The sequence below is a fragment of the Dendrobates tinctorius genome, unplaced genomic scaffold (genome assembly GCF_039654945.1).
Source record: "Dendrobates tinctorius isolate UK_male_01 unplaced genomic scaffold, ASM3965494v1 ptg000043l, whole genome shotgun sequence".
NCBI classification, from domain to species: domain Eukaryota; kingdom Metazoa; phylum Chordata; class Amphibia; order Anura; family Dendrobatidae; genus Dendrobates; species Dendrobates tinctorius.
This window is the reverse complement of record NW_027361711.1, coordinates 26,798,018-26,815,727: the sequence shown is the minus strand read 5'-3', so window position 1 is coordinate 26,815,727 and position 17,710 is coordinate 26,798,018. Positions and strand designations below refer to the sequence as shown.

Genomic DNA, 17,710 nt, shown 5'->3' with positions numbered 1-17,710 from the left:
CCAGCCACTGTGCCCTCAGTACCAGTCAGTGTGATCAGCAGTGCTAAATGGGTGTGATTAGGCGTGGACATGGGTGTGACTTGTTGTGAAATGGGTATGGCTGCAGTCTTTGTCCCGCTTTCCCTTCTTTAAAAGTTGGGAGGTAAGATAGGGGCAGCTATGACCAGGGGGTCTGGTTGCCCAATGGATAGCAGTTCTGCCAGGAATTCTGTCACCGTGCGTACAAAAGGGACAGAGCTTTGGAAGGAGTACTATACCTAAAAGCAATAAATAGGACTGAGCTGAAATACTGGGCACAGATCTGACTACATGTTATATAGTCGTGTTAATCTTCTCTCACTTCTTGTAACCTACAAGTGTACAAAGATATTATATAGTCACCATGTGACTAGTGGGCCTGTGTAACTTCAAATGCCATGGCTGAATTTTAGTCCCAGTCCGGCCCTGGGGTCGGGTTCCTGCCTCTGCACAGGAGGAATACCGAGCCTTGCCTTCTGCGATCTCCCATTCAGTCCTGACCGCAGAAGAGGCTGCTCAGCAAAGACGTCGATCCCGGTGTCTTGTCCAGGCCAGTGCTGTCGGTTCAGTTGCTGCTGCCATCTCAGTGTCAGCTATAGCAGTCTGCACTGGTCAGCAGCGAGCAGCTCCTGGGACTAAGTCCTTCTTTTGGGCTACTGAGCATGCCCGCGGGTCATCCTCTCATTGAAGGCCAGGGATCACATGCTCAGGTCCTGTTGCAGCTCGGATTGGGCCATCAGGAAGATCCCGGAAGGCTGCGCCTATAAAAGGATCGCACAACCACACGGCCGTGCCCTAGTATAAAGTAGACTCATATTGTCAGTGGTATGTGTGATGATGGATGCATGAGACTGGTGACTGACTCCTTATGACTCCCTCCTTCTGGTTGTGCTTGTTATAGGGTTCAGAGTTAGAGTCAGCACCAACGGGTGGCTATCTTCACATCACCGTGCTCCTAAGTTTCAGCACACACTAGCGTCTGGTGGTGTCGTCTTGTACATGGCACTACTGTACTGCGCCAAGTCACAGCACCTACCAGTGCAGCGCCGTGTGCAAGTTGTGCACTGGTTGGTCCAACTCTGGGTGATTAGTGGCGCATGCCAGAGTGGCACTGTGCATACTTGCACACTAATTGTATATTTATATTACTTTTTTGCTGGCACCGTAGCTGCGGCGCCGACCGCTGGTGGTCTACAGGGACTCTATCCCTTATCTCTGGGGCAGGGTCCTGTGACCGTTTAGTAGTGCTCCCTCAGCCGAGGCCTGTGAAGTTAACAGGCTCTGGCACTTGTTCCAGAGGCTCTGTGAAGCAACAGAGTTTGCTCCCGTACACACCGGGTTAGTGGCTACCCGCCGGTGTTCAGTTAGTACTCTGCCATTACTGAGCAGCAGTTTACCATCTCTGCATGGTGGAACCTGGGTTGCCATGGCACTTTCTTTTATTTTATATTTAGTGTGATCCGCAACCCTAACAGTATACTAGCTCCAGGGTCTGGCTAGTAATGGCGGACGAGCAGCGACTCCGTGTGTACATCCGGCAGCTGGAGGGCAGGTTGGCGGCTCTTGAGCCTCAGCCTCAGCTGCAGATGTTACCGCAGTCATGCTCCAGGCAGCCACAGAGGCTGTCTCCCGTGGGACCACTGCCATCCCTGCCCCGACTTTGTCTCACCTCCCGCTGCCTAAGAGGTTCTTGGGTGATAGTGCTTCTTGAAGGGGTTTCATGAGCCAGTACGCTATACAGCTAGAGCTGCTGGCTGCACGATTTCCCTCCTAGCGGGCCAAGGTGAGATTTGTCGTCTCCCTCTTGTCGAACAGGGCTTTGGAGTGGGCCACACTGCTGTGGGAGCGTGGTGATCATGTGGTGCAGAGTGCCTCTCTGTTCTTGGCCACTCTGAAGCAGGTCTTCTTGGGACCGTGAGTCACCCATGACACTGTGCTCTTGCTGTTGGCATTGTCACAGGGTTTGTCCATGGTCAGCTACTTCGCCATCCAGTTCCGGACGCTGGCCTCTGAGTTGGAGTGGCTAGAGAAAGTCCTCATTCCGGCATTCTGGAGAGGCTTGGCTGACCATGTGAAGGACACCCTGGCCACCAGGGAGGTTCCTGCCACACTGATGGAGCTTATCACCGTCTCCACCCGTATAGACCTTCGCTTTATCGAGCGAGTAATGGAGATGTCCCAGTGTAGGCCAAGGTTTAGGTTGGTACCTAGTTTCGCTAAACATCTGGAATCTCCCAATCCCAATTTAGTGTGATTCGCAACCCTAACAGGCTGTCTAACAGCCACAAATCATGCAGCTGCAGGAACTTGAACATAATATAAGAGCATACCCAGATTTTAATCATTGTGATAGGGTCTATTACAGTTATCAAAATGAACCCATAGGAAAATTTCCTACTGTTGCCGTGTGCTGGCCGGCAGATCTTTGTGGGTGGATGGCAATTTTCTTCCCTGATGAAGACGCCGATGGCTGGGGGAAAGAATCTTGGGATGCAGGAGGGTCCAGGGACACCGGTGGTACTGGGGAGGCTTGGGGGACCCCATTTGTCTCTCCTCTGATGTGCTAGATCATATCAGAGGAGACAGAAATTAAATAAGAATTCTGCCTTTTTTCTTCCGATTGCTGTTAACAACGCCATGAATAACAGTGATCGCAACACTGACCGACCCGAATACCCCGTTAGCTGAGACCCCGGAGAATTTCCAAAGCTGGGGGGCGCTATAATCTTAATTCTCAGCGCTGTTAAAAAGCGTCACGGAGGAATATGCTCCCTTGACTGACACCTTTAAAAGGAGTATCGATGGTCATTAAGGGGTTAAGAGGTCAACCTCAATGTAGACGTTGTGGCTGAAAATGTTCAGTGTTTACAAGTTATTTTTTATAGATCTTGAAAACACTAACTTGAATTTGAAGCGATCCCAGCCAGCTTTAAAGCAGTGTTTACAAACTCAGAAAGGTCTTCAGTAGAGATGAGCGACTTTGCCTTTTTTAGGGTCGAGTCGGGTTTCATGAAACCCGACTTTCTCAAAAGTCAAGTCGAACGAAATCGGGCGACTATCGTGAAAAGTCGAAGGTCTGACTGAAACACAAAACCCAATGCAAGTCAATGGGGAAGCAAAGTCGGCAGGGAGTGGAGGACAGTAAACACACCTACATGCCGGACCGCTTTTTTTTAAAGTGTGCAAAATCTCTCTCCCTCCCCCTCCCTCTCCCCGGACGCTGCACATGTCATCTCGTTGCCCACAGTGTACGTCCTTGCTCAGTGGCTGAAAAAAGTCACGTGCAAGCATTCTGGGAAATCCGACTTTGGCACTCGTTTTGCCGACTGTATGGCCGACTTCACGCTGTGGTCTGGTTTCGGTCAGCAAAACCCGACTTTGCCATAAGTCGGCGACTTATGAATCTGGCCGACCTATTTCGCTCAACTCTTCTCTTCAGTGATGCAAAAATTTATCAAAAGCTGATGCATCTTGTATCAAATTTGCTAATGCAAAAGAATGCTTAGTTCTAAAAGATCTATGACTTCTACAACGTCTATTCCAAAAATTTGGGACACGGTGTAGAATGTTAAGAAAACAAAAATACAATGATTTTCAAATCTCTTCCAGACATATTTTATTAAAAACATAGAACACATATTAAAAGTTGAAAGTTAGACATTTTTCATTTAATTTGAAAATAAAAAACTAATTTAGAAATTGATGAAAAGTTGGGAAAATGTTAACTAAATGCTTAAGTAGTACTAACAAACACCAGCTGGAAGGTCAATTTTTAACTAAATCACATTAGTTTGTATAACAAGAGCATGTTAGAGATGAAGAGTCTCTCAAGATGACTAGAGGTTCACCAATCTGTGGACAATTACATTTAAAAAAGGTGGAACAATTTCAGAAAAAAGTTCCTAAACGTAAAATTGCCAAGACTTTAAATAGCCCACCATTTACAGTGCATAATATCATCAAATGATTCAGCGATTCTGGAGAAATCCAAATGCACAAGTGACAAGGTTGATGGTCAATATTGGATGCTCAGGTGGCACTACATTTATTGCATTAAAAACAGGCATAATTTAGTCATGCAAATCACTTCTTGATCTCAGGAATACTTCCAGAAAACATTGTTTGGGAACACAGTTCAACCTGATCCAGAAACATAGCCATCTTTCCTGGGCCAAAGGTAATTTAAATTGGACTGAGCTAAAAATGTGTAACTATTATGCTGTCAGATGGTTAAAAATGTGAAATTCTTTATGGAAACCTTGAATGTCATGTCTTGCAGACTCAAATGGAGAGAAACCCTTCAACTTATTATCAGCACACAGTTCAAAAGCCTGCATGTCTGATGGTATGATGTCACATTAGTGGCTATGAGTAGTTTAGACATCTTGAACGTCATTATGAATTCAGAGCATTGTATAGAGGTTTTAGAGCAACATATAATTCCATCCAAATATCATCTATTCCAGGGAAGGACTTTCATATTTCAGCAAATAATAAAAGACCACATACTACACTGGCATGTAAAAGTTTGGGCATCCCAGGTCAAAATTACTGTTTTTGTGAACAGTTAAACAAGTTGAAGATGAAAGAATCTCTTAAAAGCTTCAAATTAAAAATGACACATTTCCTTTGTATTTTAGGGAAAAAAATATTATGTTTTCATCTTTTACATTTTAAAATTGTCAAAAAGGAAAATGGAAATGCAAATATGTGGGCACCCCGCATCATTAGTACCTAGCAGCACCTCCTTTTGTAGCCAGACAAGAGTTTTTCAATTTTTCTCTGAGGAATCTCCATCCATTCTTCCCTGAAAAATTCTTACAATTCTGTGAGATTCTTGGGTCGTCTTGCATGCAGTGCTATTTTGAGGTCTAACCACCGATTTTCAATGATGTTTAGAGCAGTGGACTGTGAGGGCCATTGTAACATCTTCGGCTCGTGCCTTTTAAGGTAGTCTACTGTGAATTTTGATGTGTGGTTAAGGTCATTATCCATTTGTAGAAGCCATCCTCTTTTCAACTTCATCTTTTTACAGATGTTGTTATGTTTGCATCAAGAATTTGTTGAAATTTCATTGAATTCATTCTTCCCTCTATTGGTGAAATGTTCCCCGTGCCATTGGCTGCATCACAGCCCCCAAAGCATGATTGATCCACCCCCATGCTTAATGGTTGGCGAGTTGGGTCGGCACGTTTTCCTTTTTGAAATTTTAAACATGTAAATTAATGACAATTGTTTTTTTACTTAAAATACCAAGTAAATGTGTCATTTCTAGCAGTCCTTTTTGACCTGGGCTGTCCAAACTTTTACATGCCACTGTAATTGCCATTCCATTTGGGACCAAGGAAAAGGCAACTTGAAAACGCTTTGCTATCTTCTTATAGCCTTCTCATGCTTTGTGGGCCTCCATCATTTTCATTTGCAGAGTGCTAGGCTGCTGTTTAGAAAAGCGCATGGCTGACGTTTTTTGGTACAAGGTTAGAGGAGGCTGAGTTTTTATAAAGCTGTGAAATTTTTATCACTTGGCCTTTCCTAATGTTGATTGTGAACAAGCTAGAACCCTAACAGGCTAATTTAGGTCTGAAAGCTTGGTCAAAGTTATCTAAGCACTCAAATCTACAAGGGTGCCCAAAATTTTGCATTAAATCATTTTCCTTTTTGCAATTTTTAAAATGTAAAAAATAACAATACATTTTTTTTTCCTAAAATACAAATGAAATGTGTCATCTTTAAGTTTAAAGGAAAAACACTGTATGCACAACTTCAGAAGGTGCTCAAGTAGGGCCCCACACCATACATGAATAATAAAGAAAACTTGGCACTCAACTTCTAGAATATTTTTTGGGATTTTTTAATGCAGCCAGAAAATAATAGACGTTTCGGCCTCACTGGCCTTTATCAGTAACTATAAGTGAAAAAAATATATACAGCATATAATTGACAATGAACATTTATCAATGAAAATTACAGCAAAAACATAAATAAAATGAAGTATATACAGGATTGGGCAATCTAGAATGACAAAGTAATATCTAGACATAAGGTCTTGTCATAATTGAACACTCAGATTCGCTTAATGTGGCATGAAACTACCGTTACATTGCACAAAAAAAAAAGAGACATACCAGACTGCAATATAATAGTTAATCGCATTCAGTGTGATAGTAGAAGTGACACCATAGTCTAAAAAGGTAAATAAGCGGAGGTAAGGACACCAGACTAAATATACATAAATTGGAGGGCATAGTGAAAAAGATGAAAAAGGAGGCCTACCACTTTAAATGTGCCTGGTCATGCACTAGGCGCTGGGCATGGAGCCTGAATCAAATAGTACCTAGTGAAGGAAATAACTAGCCATAAAAATTGGTCCAAAGCAATGAAAGTACAGATTTCGGTATGGAAGGGGTTACAGGCTCACCTGGATGGGTGGGGGTGCCGTGCAGACATCAGCGACCCAGAATCCACTGTTGGTCAGCTGTGAGTGAACATGTGGGGAGCTCTGTATAAGTGAGGAAGGGGCGGGACTAACAATTTGCTAGGACCAATGGCAGTCAGCAAGCTTAGGCAACTAAAAAAAACAAGAGCCATTTTAGGCCACCACATGGCTCTCATGCCCTGGAAACCTTTATTGGCTTCATTAATGATTCTTTTATGAGTTTATGTAAAGACATTGACCTGGGCTGTCTACATTACCCCCCTAATCTCTCAGCAGTTGATAGACAGGCTTTACGCTCCTTACAGGAGGATCGGACCCTGACTATCAAACCGGCTGACAAAGGGGGAGCAATTGTAGTCATGGACAATACCTATTATGTCTCTGTAATAAATTGGCAACTTAGTGATACCTCTGTATGCTGAACTCCAGAGAGATCCCACTTCCACTGTCCACCAAGCCATCTCTGATATCTTATCTAAGTATTCACTTTTGGGTGTTTTAGATAGCAAGACCTGTGAATTCTTAACCAATAGCCATCCCATTGTTCCGGTCTTCTATATTTTACCCAAAATTCATAAGAATTTGGAACAACCACCAGGGAGACCAATCGTGGCCTCAACACAATCCATTTTATCACCACTATCCATTTTTCTTGAGAAGATCCTCACACCTTTGATTCAGCTGAGACCATCTTTCTTACTTGACACTGGAGCTTTTCTTGAAGCCATTAAACATCTAGGTCCTATTCTCAGGGCATCCTACCTAGTATCATTTGATGTCAAGGACCTCTATACTTCTATTCCTCATAAAGAGGGTATTGGTATTGACTCTATCAGGAAACTCCTTTTAACATCTGATATGCCCATTGAACATACCAACCTCTGTATTGACCTTTTAACCTTGGTCCTCACTTCTAATTTTTTTATGTTTGAAAACAAATTTTTTCTACAGCAACGTGGCACAGCAATGGGCTCGAATGTAGCCCCCCCCATATGCAAATTGCTATATGGCAAATTTTGAGGCCACTATCATCTACAAGAATACTCTTTTTCTAGAGAATGTTCTTATCTGGAAACGTTATATTGATATTTTTGCATATGGGGGGGCTCAGCTGATTCATTGAGCGATTTTCTCACCCTACTTATTTCCTCATGGCCCGGTCTTAGTTTTACAGTCACATATGACCTCAATCAGATCAGTTTTTTGGTACATTGGTCATTAATGATGACAATGGTCATCTTAGTACGGATCTATATACTAAAAAAAGACCACAACAGTGTCTGCTCCACTACAATAGTCTACATCCACCTGCTATGAAAAATTCAATCCCTAGATCACAATTCCAGAGGATCAAAAGGATTGTAACTAGAGTTGAGCATTCCGATACCGCAAGTATCGGGTATCGGCCGATACTTGCTGTATCGGAATTCCGATACAGACATCCGATATTTTTTCAATATCGGGCACGGGCATCGGAATCGGAAGTTCAAAATTGATTGACAGCCGAAATGACGTCATCATGATGCGTGGTGTGTGCGCATCATGATGCGCCATCATTTCGGGCCTTCCGGGGGTCTCTGCCGGCCTGCCGGGGGGCTGTGCCGGCCTGCCGGGGGGCTGTGTGGACTGCCCGAGGTCTGTACCGGCCTGCCGGGGGGCTGTGCCGGCCTGCCGGTGGTCTGTGCACCCTGTGGGGGTCTGTACCGGCCTGCCGGGGGGCTGTGCACCCTGTGGGGGTCTGTACCGGCCTGCCGGGGGGCTGTGCTGATGTCCGGGGCTCTGTGCAGGCATCGTCCGATGGGACTACTTGTCCCATCGGGCGATGCCTGCTACCATGACAGTGATTGACACATTAGCCAATGATGGGACAGTAGTAGTCCCATCATCCGGCTAATGTGTTAAATGTTAAAAAAAAAAAAAAAATACTACATACATACATACTACATGCATGCTACATACATACTACATGCTATATGCATGCTACATACATACCACATATATACTACATGCTTGCTACATACATACTACATGCTACATACATACTACATATATACTACATGCATGCTACATACATACTACATGCTACATACATACTACATGCTGCATGCATGCCACATACATACTACATGCTACATACATACCACATATATACTACATGCATGCTACATGCATGCTACATACATACTACATGCATGCTACATACATACTACATGCTACATACATACTACATATATACTACATGCACGCTACATACATACTACATGCATGCTACATACATACTACATGCTACATACATACTACATATATACTACATGCATGCTACATACATACTACATGCTACATGCATGCTAAATACATACTACATGCTACATACATACTACATACATACTACATGCATACTACATGCTACATGCATGCCACATACATACTACATGCTACATACATACTACATACATACTACATATATACTACATGCATGCAACATACATACTACATGCTACATGCATGCTACATACATACTACATATATACTACATGCATGCTACATACATACTACATGCTACATACATACTACATACATACTACATGCATGCTACATACATACTACATGCTACATACATACCACATATATACTACATATATACTACATGCATGCTACATCCATACTACATGCTACATACATACTACATGCATGCTACATACATACTACATGCTACATACATGCTACATACATACTACATACATACTACATGCATGCTACATACAATACATTCATACAATACATACATAGACATACAGTACATATAACATAGAGTAACATACTTACCAATACTTGTCACATTGTTCCCCGAAGCCATTGTCTTTTACGGAATAAATATTAACATAACAAACCACAAAAATACTCACCCATGATCCGAAGCAGTCCACGAGTGTGTCCCACGACGATCTTGGGTAGAGAACTGCAGCATCAGCTGATGCTGCCGCTCTCTACGGGCTGCAGGAATCCAATGACGGAAGGTAGGTATCCTTCCGCACTGTATTCCTCCGCCACTTAAAAAAAAAAGTCCCTAGTCTCACTTTATGGTAAAAGCTGTGTGGGAATTCCCACACAGCTTTTACCATAAAGTGAGACTAGGGACTTTTTTTTTTTAAGTGGCGGAGGAATACAGGGATGCAGGGATGCTGCAGTTCTCTACCCAAGATCGTCATGGGACACACTCGTGGACTGCTTCGGATCATGGGTGAGTATTTTTGTGGTTTGTTATGTTAATATTTATTCCGTAAAAGACAATGGCTTTGGGGAACAATGTGACAAGTATTGGTAAGTATGTTACTCTATGTTATATATACTGTATGTCTATGTATGTATTGTATGAATGTATTGTGTGTAGCATGCATGTAGTATGTATGTAGTATGTATGTAGCATGTATGTAGCATGCAGTATGTATGTAGCATGCATGTAGTATGTATGTAGTATGTATGTAGCATGTAGTATGTATGTAGCATGCATGTAGTATATATGTAGTATATATGTGGTATGTATGTAGCATGTAGCATGCATGTAGCATGCATGTAGTATGTATGTAGTATGTATGTACCATGTAGTATGTATGTAGCATGCATGTAGTATATATGTAGTATGTATGTAGCATGCATGTAGCATGTAGTATGTATGTAGCATGCATGTAGTATATATGTAGTATGTATGTAGTATGTATGTGGCATGCATGTAGTATGTAGCATGCATGTAGTATGTATGTAGTATGTATGTAGCATTTAGTATGTATGTGGCATGCATGTAGCATGTAGTATGTAGCATGCATGTAGTATGTATGTAGTATGTATGTAGCATGTAGTATGTATGTAGCATGCATGTAGTATGTATGTAGTATGTATGTATGTAGCATGTAGCATGTATGTAGCATGCATGTAGTATATATGTAGCATGTAGTATGTATGTAGCATGCATGTAGTATGTATGTAGCATGCATGTTTTATATATGTAGTATGTATGTATGTAGTATTTTTTTTTTTATTATTTTTTTTTTTATATTTAACACAGGTACAGACCCTGGGCAGTCCGCACAGCCCACCGGCAGGCCGGCACAGCCCCCCGGCAGGCCGGCAGAGACCCCCGGAAGGCCCGTACAGACCCCCGAGAGGCTGTACAAGGGCAGGAAAGGGTTTTTCCAATTCCGATACCGGAAGTCTCACAGACTTGAATGGGACTTCCGGTATCGGCATCGGCGATACCGATACTTTTTTAAAAATCGGCCGATCCATTCCGATCCGATATTTTGAAGTATCGGACGGTATCGCTCAACTCTAATTGTAACAGATGAAACTTTACAAACTACTACTGTCCCATCATTGGCTAATGTGTCAATCACTGTCATGGTAGCAGGCATCGCCCGATGGGACTTGTAGTCCCATCGGACGATGCCTGCACAGACTACCGGAGCCTGCACAAACCCCCGGCAGGCCGGCACCGCCCCCCGGCAGGCCGGCACAGCCTCCCCGGAGCCTGCACAGACCACCGGCAGGCAGGTACAGACCCCGGGCAGTCCGCACAGCCCACCGGCAGGCCGGCACAGCCCCCCGGCAGGCCGGTACAGACCCCGGGCAGTCCGCACAGCCCACCGGCAGGCCGGCACAGCCCCCCGGCAGGCCGGCAGAGACCCCCGGAAGGCCCGTACAGACCCCCGAGAGGCTGTACAAGGGCAGGAAAGGGTTTTTCCAATTCCGATACCGGAAGTCTCACAGACTTGAATGGGACTTCCGGTATCGGCATCGGCGATACCGATACTTTTTTTAAAGATCGGCCGATCCATTCCGATCCGATATTTTGAAGTATCGGACGGTATCGCTCAACTCTAATTGTAACAGATGAAACTTTACAATCAACACGTCTCAGTGAAATGCGTATCAAATTCAGTGAGAGGGGCTATCCTGAGCATGTATTGACCAAATCCAACCAAGAAACCCCCAGAACTCATAATACTTCCAGTAAACATATACCATTTGTACATACGTATACCCCTTTGCATACAAACTACATCGTTCCATCCGTCAACATTGGCATTTACTCAAAGAGGCGCACCCAGATATTGCCGAGTTTAAACAACCTTTTCTCCCTTGTTTTAAAAGGGCGGCCAACTTACGGGATAAATTGGTTAAAGCAGACATACACAGGAATTTGACTCCATCTACCCAACGGTTCTTACATAAACCAAAATCTTGTACCTTCCCATGCCTCAACTGCAACCAATGTAGTAGTTGTCATGAACTGAATTTGATCTGACAGTTTTAAATTGCACAGGGTGAACTTTTTTACTTTGGCAAGTGCCAAGTGACTTGACTGTCCCCGGTGGTGGTTAGTGATATCGCACTTTAGGTTTAATGTGCACGCAATTATGAATCAGGTGTGGGGCTCTATAAGTGAGTCTCAGGGTGTGCAATCACTGCTGGTGATATTGATTCATTCATTGATTCTGAGTTTGTGAGAGCCTGGTGGAAGGATGGAGCTGAAGAGGAGTCCTGAGCAGTCAGCCAGAGGAGACGAGTGGCAGCTAATGGTGTCTGCAGGAATTGCTGGCATGGCATGGAGGAGTCGCAGTTTATGGTGTCGGCGGGAAGTGCGTGCATGGCTTGGTGGAGTGGCGACTATGGAGAGAGTTGCACTCGGCATGCTCGACTTGGTTGCCGAGAGCTGGACTCAAGCATGCTTAGATTCTTGGCAGAGGCTGACTCATCCTTGGGACTCTGTGACTGGACTGCTGCAACTGGTGATGGACTCTGCTCCAAGGCTGCACTATGGTGTAGGATCCAGGATGGTGATGGATCCGGGTGGAGGAGAAGACGCACGCAGGTGGTGGGGCTCTGTTGCAGGAGCATAAGCACAGAGCATCAAGCTAAGTGGTGCTTCCCCTGTATTGTCTTCTTTCCTTTTGTGTCTCTAGTGTAGTGGTGGGATTAGTCTCCGCACCGACCAATTCCCTAGTGAGGGTTTAGGGTCAGGGCGAGCAAGGGTTTAAGGTTCACGTGCGGCGACAGGTGCGGAGCCTGTATAGGGAATGTGAGGAGTGCAGGGACACTGGCTCAGGGGAGTACAGGAGGTCTCCCTGTCCCCATTCCCTATCGCAGGGCCCACCATTGTTAATGTTACCCAGGTCCCCCTTATTATTTAAATTCGCCACTGGAGGCACTGTATCCAGGGTCACGTGTGTTATGGGTCCGCCTTGCGGTATCATCTGCGTCCAGACACACGTGACTATGACATTATCACCAGCCCTACAGTTTTTTTTTTTCTGGTGAGCTTTTGGCCATGTGGAGTCCTGTGAGCAATTGTCAGGGTCTAGGGCCTTTGGCCATGTGGAGACCTGTGAGTAATTGTCAGGGTCTGGGGCCTTTGGCCATGTGGTGACCTGTGAGCAGTTGCTGCTGGGCTTCACTGAGGTGACTGGGAGCGGCGTGATGTGTTTAAGCCGCTGCAGCAGCAGTTATCTGGGTCTGGGGCCTCTGCTGAGAAAAAAAAAAAAAATGGCTGCTGTGATCTGGCTAAAAGCCCCTAGAGTCGCTGCTGGGCAGGGGGACTTGCTCATGCCCGCGGGCGTACCCAGGCAGGTGGGAGGAATGGTGCCCCACGGAGCTGCTTGGTGTTCCCCGAGGTGAAGGGGTGCGTTCCAGTGATGAACAGACTGGTGTAGAGTCTGCGGGGCTCACGCCAAATCTTTAATGCCGCCCCCTCCTGGTCGTATGGAGGTGACCAGCGAGTTGATGTTCCTCCATATCCGGTCCCCTCTCCTCCTGGTGTGAGCAGCAGGTGTGCTGGGGGGGAGTAGGGACAAATCTCAACCCTCGCCATTAACCAACCCTGGGAGGCGTAGACCTCATGGTAAAGAGGGTTGGACAGTGGTGTCCCGTGGTGAATAGCGGGGGTGTGAGTGTGGTGACACAGGGGGACGCCTCTGTTGTTGAGTCCAGAATGAGTTCAACCATTATGACAAACAAATGTGTACAATGAACGTTCAGGTCTGGACCTGTGTGTGAACGAGCGTGTATGGGTGCCACCAAAAAACATCTTGTGGAAGTGTGTTGTGGAGCCTGATCAGCTCATAACAAACATACACATACATAAACTCGTTCCCCAGGTCGGCGCTGTGGAGATGAGTGGTGCCTCCAAAATGAACTTTATTGCCAATACCAGCGGTGTGTTTGTCATAAACCTGAATTCAGGTAGTGGTGGAGTGAACTCAGGATCTGGGCGTCCCTGCTGTAGGTGTTTCCCTAATGAGGGGTGGTCTTGAGGGTCCAGAGGCCCCTCATTAAGGAGGGGGTACTGTCATGATCTGAATTTGATCTGACAGTTTTAAATTGCACAGGGTGAACTTTTTTTACTTTGGCAAGTGCCAAGTGACTTGACTGTCCACGGTGGTGGTTAGTGGTATCGCACTTTAGGTTTAATGTGCACGTAATTATGAATCAGGTGTGGGGCTCTATAAGTGAGTCTCAGGGTGTGCAATCACTGCTGGTGATATTGATTCATTCATTGATTCTAAGTTTGTGAGAGCCTGGTGGAAGGATGGAGCTGAAGAGGAGTCCTGAGCAGTCAGCCAGAGGAGATGAGTGGCAGCTAATGGTGTCTGCAGGAATTGCTGGCATGGCGTGGAGGAGTCGCAGTTTATGGTGTCGGCGGGAAGTGCGTGCATGGCTTGGTGGAGTGGCGACTATGGAGAGAGTTGCACTCGGCATGCTCGACTTGGTTGCCGAGAGCTGGACTCAAGCATGCTTAGATTCTTGGCAGAGGCTGACTCATCCTTGGGACTCTGTGACTGGACTGCTGCAACTGGTGATGGACTCTGCTCCAAGACTGCACTATGGTGTAGGATCCAGGATGGTGATGGATCCGGGTGGAGGAGAAGACGCACGCAGGTGGTGGGGCTCTGTTGCAGGAGCATAAGCACAGAGCATCAAGCTAAGTGGTGCTTCCCCTGTATTGTCTTCTTTCCTTTTGTGTCTCTAGTGCAGTGGTGGGATTAGTCTCTGCACCGACCGATTCCCTAGTGAGGGTTTAGGGTCAGGGCGAGCAAGGGTTTAAGGTTCGCGTGCGGCGACAGGTGCGGAGCCTGTATAGGGAATGTGAGGAGTGCAGGGACACTGGCTAAGGGGAGTACAGGAGGTCTCCATGTCCCCATTCCCTATCGCAGGGCCCACCATTGTTAATGTTACCCAGGTCCCCCTTATTATTTAAATTCGCCACTGGAGGCGCTGTATCCAGGGTCACGTGTGTTATGGGTCCGCCTTGCGGTATCATCTGCGTCCAGACATACGTGACTATGACATTAGTGTTATTAAGGGGGATGTAATTCACCACCCACACTCAGGCAAAGCCTTCAAAATCAGGGATTTCTCAACCTGCGATACCTCACATGTTGTTTGATCAAATGTCCATGTGGACTTGCTTATGTAGGTGAAACCACCCAACCTGTGAAAGATCGAATTTCTAAGCACAAGTCCACAATCAGATGCACAAACTTGTTACCCATTCCTTATCACTTCATTACCCATAATCACAAAATTTCCCAACTTCGTTTTCAGGTAATTCAACAGGGAGCACCACCTAGGAGAAGGGGTGACCGCATAAAAACCCTCAAAATGCATGAAGCATATTGGATTCACACGTTGGGTACCTTAACACCACGCGGATTAAACCGCGATTATGATTTACTAGCATTTGTCTAATGCATACTGTAAATTACCTGTTTTCCATGTATTTTCCTCATTTTGTATATTTTCCTGATATTATTCTGTTGCATGCCGATTACTAATTGTCTCTTATCATTTTTCAGAGCCGCCTATATTGACTATCTGTTCCATTTGGATCCTTGTCCTCTGACTCTCCTCTTCATTTAACACCATTCTCCACACTGAATAGTGAATAGTAGCCACCACCTATCCTACTCTAATGGATCGCTGTAATGAGCCTCAGAATACTTCTGCACTTCTAAGATGGCCGCTGGAACACATCGTGCCTCCCAGACCTCACTCTGATTACAGGAAATCCTCCTCTTATTCATTATTGGGCTCCAATATGGCTGCTGGAACACAAGCCCTCACTTCCTACTGACTGCCATTGGTCCTAGCAAATTGTTAGTCCCGCCCCTTCCTCACTTATACAGAGCTCCCTACATGTTCTGTCACAGCTGACCAACAGTGGATTCTGGGTCGCTGATGTCCGCACGGCACCCCCACCTATCCAGGTGAGCCTGTAACCTCTTCCATACCGAAATCTGTACTTTCATTGCTTTAGACCAATTTTTGGCTAGTTATTTCCTTCACTAGGTACTATTTGATTCAGGCTCCATGCCCAGCGCCTAGTGCATGACCAGGCACATTTAAAGTGGTAGGCCTCCTATTTCATCTTTTTTACTATGCCCTCCAATTTATGTATATTTAGTCTGGTGTCCTTATCTCCGCTTATTTACCTTTTTAGACTATGGTGTCACTTCTACTATCACACTGAATGCGATTAACTACTATACTGCAGTCTAGTATGTCTCTTTTTTTTTTGTGTGTTCAATGTAATGGTAGTTTCAAGCCACATTAAGCGTATCTTACTGTTCAATTCTGACATGACCTTATGTCTAGATATTACTTTGTCATTCTAGATTGCCCAATCCTGTATATACTTCATTTTATTTATGTTTTTACTGTAATTTTCATTGATATATTTTTCATTGTCAATTATATGCTGTATTTATTTTTTTACTTATAGCTACTGATGAAGTGCCAGTGAGGCCGAAACGTCTTTTATTTTCTGGCTGCATTACAACATCCAAAAAAATATTCTAGAGATTCTGAGTGCCAAGTTTTCATCTTTAACTTTAGGCCTTTTAGAGATAATTTCATCTTCAACTTGCGTAACTGTTCACAATAATGGCAATTATGACCAGGTGTGCCCAAACTTTTACAAGCCACTGTACATCCAATAGCATAACAAGAGCATGGCTTTGCCACTTTGCCGAACAAGAATTTGGGTGATAAACTGGCTGCTTGTTGGCCAAATATTTCATGAATAGAAAACATTTGGCGCATTATGAAATTATGGACCCAGCAATGAAGACCTACTACTGTCGAGAATCTAAAATCCTTTATGCCATAAAATTGAAAAAACCATTCCTCTCCCAAAACTCCATCAATTGGTCTTTTCACTTCCCAAACTTTTATAAAGTTTTGTTAGAAAAGAGGGATTCTACACAACAGTAGATATGCCCATGTCCCAACTTTTCGGAGATATGCTCTCGCCATTTATGTTCCATCAATGTTCTGTTGTGAATAAAATATGGATTTAAGAGATTTTCATATAATTGCATTCTTGTTTTATCGTAATTTATTGGTTTATGAGATTGTTTTTTTATTATGGAGTGATCATAAAGTAATTACTATCAGGTAGTTGGTGTGATTAGACAATTAACTCTATAAATAGGTTTTGTTTGATGTCATGCTGTGAATTTTAAATTTCACAACATGGATCTTTTCTACAGGATTTTTATGGTAAGCACAAAAACCCCACTACAGTTTATATTTATAATTCAAATTTTATCTGCAAACTTGGTTTTTTACATTCCATGTTTATTAAAATGTGATCTTTAGGAGAATGGATACTGCATAAACATTAGAGGCGTTGTCTGGTCTAAGAAGAAAAGGTTGTCTGGATTGAAGAATGACGAACTGTGACTATGTGATGTCACACTGTCAAAATTCTCTGTATTCCCCATGCAGGTGGGGGGGTCAAGTGACTGCATGTATGTGATTTGTAATTCACATGCCCACTCCTTGGTTTCTTTCAATTCACTTCTATTGAAAGAAGCCAGGTGAGAGCATTTGGCATGTGACCACAAGTAGGCAAAACGCATGCATGCAGTCACATGTTAGCCCACCTGGATGTTGAACACAGGGTGAGGTTGGAGCCAGCCACACTAGCGATTTTAAAATCGGTCCGATTTCGTTCCTGCAAAGTCGGACGAGTGTAATGTAAGTGTCATGTGTTTTTCATGCAAGTACAATCCAATTTTTAACACCTAGCATATGATTTAAATCAAAATGCAGTGTGATTGCTATCCGATTACAATGCGATTTTAATGTGAGCTTTTACATAAAGCAGTTCTCTGTCATTTACACATCATTTTCAAAGGAAGTATTCTTCAAAACATACACATAGAGTTGTGCTCAAAAGTTTACATACCCGGCAGAATT

General features: G+C 44.2%; 1 long non-coding RNA gene across 2 annotated transcripts in view; it reads left to right on the top strand.

Annotated features, from left to right (window-relative positions):
• Positions 1-16,721, top strand: part of LOC141089027 (uncharacterized) — a 36,096-nt gene extending 19,375 nt beyond the window's left edge. The window contains exons 1-3 of one of the 2 annotated variants that reach the window (XR_012232147.1): positions 4,299-4,363; positions 15,304-15,714; positions 16,230-16,721. This is a non-coding gene — a long non-coding RNA (uncharacterized lncRNA). Of the gene's footprint in view, positions 1-4,298; positions 4,364-15,303; positions 15,715-16,229 lie in introns of those variants that run through there. The other variant, XR_012232148.1, reaches the window with a different exon arrangement.
• The last annotated feature ends 989 nt before the right edge of the window (positions 16,722-17,710 follow it).